This window comes from Thalia democratica, chromosome 6 (genome assembly GCF_965202585.1).
Source record: "Thalia democratica chromosome 6, ktThaDemo2.hap1.1, whole genome shotgun sequence".
Classification (NCBI taxonomy): Eukaryota; Metazoa; Chordata; class Thaliacea; order Salpida; family Salpidae; genus Thalia; species Thalia democratica.
The window spans coordinates 60,549,410-60,555,284 of NC_139170.1; the positions used below are offsets into that span (position 1 = coordinate 60,549,410).

The 5,875-nt window shown below is 22.4% G+C and overlaps 1 non-coding gene across 1 annotated transcript; it reads left to right on the plus strand.

Moving 5' to 3' along the window:
* The first annotated feature begins 278 nt into the window (after nt 1-278).
* Nucleotides 279-351, plus strand: Trnar-acg (transfer RNA arginine (anticodon ACG)). Its single transcript has one exon. It is a non-coding gene; the product is annotated as a tRNA-Arg (tRNA).
* Nucleotides 352-5,875: the final 5,524 nt, after the last annotated feature.

Genomic DNA, 5,875 nt, shown 5'->3' on the forward strand with positions numbered 1-5,875 from the left:
GAATGATAAATTTAAAAATGGTTAGTACTCGCGCGATTTACAGTATGAGTGACGTCACTTGAAACGTGTTAAATTTATATTTTTTAAATTTCCCCATAAACAGACCTAGCCCCCGTATAGCTTAAGAAATAATTTTTGGAACATTAATCCAAACTATGACGATTATCTACAGAAAGCGCGCGCAGCACTCTATAGCTAAGTGAAATAGTGGAGTGGCTTTTTCACGCTTGCATTAAAAATTTACATTTATATACGGTGATATGAGATTTCAACAGACCGGCCGCGTGGCCCAATGGATAAGGCGTCCGGCTACGAACCGGAAGATTGTGGGTTCGAGTCCCATCGTGGTCATTTTTATTTGGCCTTGATAATTAGTTAATCTCTCCTACAGTGTTTATATTTATGTAATATACTTAATTATAGAATAAACAACATTTTCATACATCTGTTTCACATATGAGATTTTTTTAAATCAAATAATCCTCAGTAAAGCTTCATTTTATTAAACATGTTTTGCAAAAATGTTGGATTTAAAAATTGACAATCATGACATAGTAATTATGAAGGTTTTTGTGCAGTAAATTAATTTTGAAAAATACGATGCTTTTTAGTTTTGTTAATTATTAAAGGACTTGAGCACTAAAAAAAATTTAGTTATTGCTAGTAAAATTTTTGTAAAGTATGGAAAGGAAAGTTTACATTAAAAAAATGCCTTAAACTGCTAGTGTGCGCGGCTTAATTTTACTTTGATTTATATATAACTAAGTTTAAATTTTCTTTTTTTTGGAAATAACTGCATATATATTTTATTTTGCTTTTCTTGTTTAGTATATAGTATAGTCTGATTTATAAATTTCAATTTTCTTAAGATTACAAAGTCTGCAGACAAATTTAATATTAAATTTTGGTTTTGTCCTGTTTAGTATTTCCCATTGACGAAAAATTTAAAATAACTAATAATATAAGTAATATAAATACGTTTATATGAGCTCAAAGCTTATTAAGAGTTTTGTTATTTTACAAATATACATACTGCTCAAAATATTTAGCTTCGGTTAATTCATTTTGAAGTTGGTATTGAACAAGAAAATTATTTTCTATGTTGTATTGTTTGTTTTTATTTTTAATTCAAGTTTATTTAGACATTGCTTTTTTTTTAACACATTAATTTATTGAGACAGGGTTATTGCCCTTCTTTTTTTTTTTTTTTGTTTAGTGCTAACTGTATTTTAATTTTTTTTATTTTGTATTTTGTAAGCTACATAAGTTATACGTTTATTTTGTTTTTATTTTTAACGTAAAAGACTTTTTGTATTATTTGTTTTTATTTATATTTAAATATTTATGTTGGCAACAAAATTTCAAAAGTTTCAAAGAGAATTTAAGCAGTTGCAAATCAAAAATACAGTAGTATATGATTTTCACATTTATATACTTAAATTAGTGTATAATAGACTGGTTACGAGCCGAAAGATTGTAAGTTAAAGTGCCATCGTGGTCACTTTTTTATGTTTTAGATTTATGTGAAACAATTTTTATTATAACAAAACGTGTAATTTATTGTTTCTATATAAATCTTAATTACATTAACTTTGTATATTATATATTAAGAATGTATATATTTCATATATCATCAATATTTTTTCTTATAAGCACGAGTGAAAACACACACATTTGCAAAACAAACTGTAATGGAAATAAGTAGTTTTTTCTGCCATATATCAGAATGTAAAAATTATGTCTTAATGCCAAATTTTTAGAATATAAATTTGCTGTGTATCGTTAAAGCTAACAAAAAATTTAATTTGCGCAAATTTAATTTAGGAACTTAAATGTTTAACTAAAACAAAGTTCTACTATAGTATACCGCTGCTAAAAAAAAATAATTGTGTCTATAACTTTCACTTTTATATCTACTAAAGTGTTTCATAAATTCAAAAAAATGTTGGAACTATATCAGAAATTATCAATTTAAAAAAAAACTATTTTCGTTTAAACTGCTCTTTTGTTCCAAAAATTGAAAGTCATATAAAGTTTCAAGTGAAAAGTTTAAACAAATGATTTATTTAAGCTCATTTATAAACAACAACAAAGAAATTAACCAATGCCTGTAACCATACATTAAGCTTTTATTTTAAATCTAAGCTTTCAAATAGTATAAATTTGATAAGACTTAAATTTGTCAAAATAAAAATGTTTCATTTTAATTTTTTAAGTAATTTTAACAAAATAAACATTGAAAAAAACTTTCTAAAATATTTTACTGTAAATAAAAAGCAAAAAATAAGTATAAAAAAATACATGGAGAGTTTTGAAAAATTAAGGAAAACTACAAAAAATTTCAAATATACATTTATAAAAGAATTATATCTGTACTTTCAACAAAAATACTGCATAGTTGACTTTGTTCATTTATCATATACTCAATGAAACTCTTTTTTAGTTTAGAAATCCAATATAATCGAAATTTTACCTAAAAAATAACAAAATCTGAGAACTGAAAAGTATTTTAAGTAGTTAACTTACTTCAAAATATAGTTTTAACCTATGAACAATAATAGTATTTAACTATAATTTTTTACTGGTATTGGTTAAAAATGATAAATTAACGAACTCAAAAAATTTAAACAACTAGTGATAGTTAGCTTGAATACTAATTAATCTAACTATATTTTTGAAGTTTATTACTGATTATATAGTTTTATTTCTAATTTGAAAAATACAAATGCTAAACTAAAAAGATTACTGTTTAAGTTTTTAACTCCTAAAAAGGCTAGCTGTATCAAGCTGCACAAAACTTAGAAATAAATTCATTTAATATTTTTTAAATATTAAAATATTAAATTCATACTACAACTCTATATAAATGTTTATAAATATGAACATTTAAACTATATTTTTTTAACTTTTTTTAACTTCAAATAGTAACATCATTTAATAGTTTAATTGAAATTATAGATAGTAAAATTGTATTTGTGGTAACTCAAAACTTTAACAACCTTTTTATATTCTTTTTTAAAACTTCATACTCTTTTTTATTTTTTAAATTTTTGTTGAAAAACAAAATCCCAGTATATAAAACGGACTTTTTCAGTAGTTTTCAACAGTTAGTTTCATAAAGTGCACGAACAATGTTTTGTTACTTTCAAAACGTCCCTAAAGATGAAAACTAATAAAATTTGTCAAAACTTTTTTGTGTGAAAATCTTTAGATTATTAATATTTTATGAACTAGTTTACAAAAATTGTTAAATTGTTTTCATCTTCAATGAAAAGTTGTTTACGTGTTTTTAGCATTTTTCGTTGATATAATTTACTAGAACAAACTCAATTTTTAAATTTTTAAATTTTTACCACCTATTATTTTTTTTATTTTTTAATGTTTATTAGTTATGTAAGTTCTTTAAAAAAAAGTTATTAGCAAAAACTATTTAATTTCATTTTTATTTAAATTGTTTTTAAATCTTATTTAGTTTGGCAAATAATAACTTAATATATTGTTTATCTTACAAACTTTTGTTTAACTTTGTTTAATAAATCAAGATAGTATTAGATATTATAAGTATATTACAAGTAAAATTACTCGTTATAGAACTTATTAAAAAATTTTTTTTATGTTAATTGATTTTATTTTTAATCTAAATAGGCTTTAGTTTTTAAAAAGCTTTAAATTTGATTAGCTTAGTCATAAACAACTATTTCTGATCTTTTTTAAACTTATCAGTATTTTTTAAATATTCATAACTTTTATTAATACTTAGTCTATTAAATACTCTAAGTTTAACTTTTAATTATAAAACAGTTTATCTTTTGTTTTTACGCATAGAATAGCTTTTTAGAACGACAAAAATACTTTAGATCTATCATTTTGACTATTCAGTATTAATCAATAGTAAGTTTTTTTTAAACTAAATGCAATAATTAAATCTAAATTTATACTCTTATAGCATTTCATGCAAGTTAAGTATAACGAAACTAAACTTTAAAGAAATTTACTAAAATACAATTAACTTTCTTCTCTAAATGTATTATTTATATATGTACAGTATCAAAGCACAAGTAAGATAAAACAAACTTTATACACTAACATAAACATACAAATTTATTATAAGAAAGCTAGCTAAGAAATTATTAGAAATACTTATTATTCTATTCAACACAATTTTAAACAATAACTGTACCGTTTTACATGTATCGTGTTTTAATTAATCAATTTTCACTTTATGATTACTATCAGAGCAATTGAAAGATAGCATAAACCTTTTTTTTGTATTCTTTTTTATGTTTAATTTTGTTTTGTTTTTTTGACAAGAAATTATTCTCAAAACATAACATGTGTTTAAAATAGAAAAAAAAAACATGTTAAACATAACCTTTCAGGTCAAAGGTCGCATAAATCTGTAAATTTTATGTTTAAAAATACTATTTGAACAATAAACAATCTAAAAAAAATATTTTGAGCTTTTCTTAAAAGATTTTCTTTTTTTTTTAAGATTTTCATACTTAAAAATTGAACAAAACAATTAAGATGGATCTCAAAGCGACCACACATGTAGAGGTTAACGTTATCAGTCACTTAATTGAAAATCTCAAAAACTTCGAACTTACTTTAACTTTAACCTTTGCATTATATCCTATGCATAAACATCAGTCAAAGTTTGTGAGGCTTATGTGAAATATTTTTTGTTTATAATTTTTTAGTTTTTTAGACGACGATAAAAAGCTTGTAATTTTGCTTGTCGTTAAATTTTAAAAAGGTAGAAAACATTAAAATAATAACTATTTTTAAATGTAAAAAACTTATAACAAACAAATAATAAAACTAAAATTTCTGAATATAAAAAAACCACTGTATTTGAATGAACAAAACAAATTTCTTCATTTATTGTAAACAAACTATAAATTTAAACTGTTTTCTCCTTTTTACTTGTATATATAGTAAATATTCTTTTTTTTTTCACTATAACAGCTACTAACAGCATACTAACTTTAAACGTTTTCTAAAGCATCAATGTAAAATTTAAAAAACGTGGACACATAAATAAAACTGTGACGTTACAGAAGATTTTATTAATAACTTTATGTGAACAATTTCGGTAAAAATAAACGTGTAAGACTGATTTTTAAATATTTCTAAATGTTTTTAAGCAACAGACCCTAGTTTCTGTCATCAAATTAATGTCAACTGTGATTTAATTTTCAAGTCTAAATTGTACCTTATTTTTTCAAATTTCTTTTTGTTAAGTCGTTGTGTTTGACGTTTAAAATTATTTATTATTGCTATTTATGCTGTACGTAATTTTAACTCGTAAAAAGTGTTTTTTCATTACACTATTTTGTTTTTGATAGCCTAAAATCAAGTTAACAGATAGAAATTTAAAGCTAAACCGTGTAGTTTTGAACAAATTTAAAACTAGTTCTTAAATTGTGTTTACTTAATCATTTTAGTATTTGATAAATGAATTTTAAGTAAATGTGTGTAATTGGTAAAAGTATGAAATTATAAAAGTTTCAAATATTTAAATAAAAATATAGAATACATCATAATTGCTATCAGTTTGTATTATCTAAAAGAAAACTTTATTTAATAGATTTAAAATATTCAATTAATTTTCGTAAATTGTAAAACCATATAAGTTCTGACTTATACTTTTACCAGCTTGTATTGTACTGCTCAAATTTGACTAGCTAAAATTTATTTCTCTTAATTTTATTTTTGATTTGATTTCAAATGCTTTTACTTAATTAGTTTGTAACTTGTTTATATAAGGTATATCTAGTATTAACGGTTTCCAATAAATAATTCAATTAATGTTTTTTTCTGATAAATTGTAGAAATAAATGTAATGCTGTTTTACTACTGTATTGCATTTGCA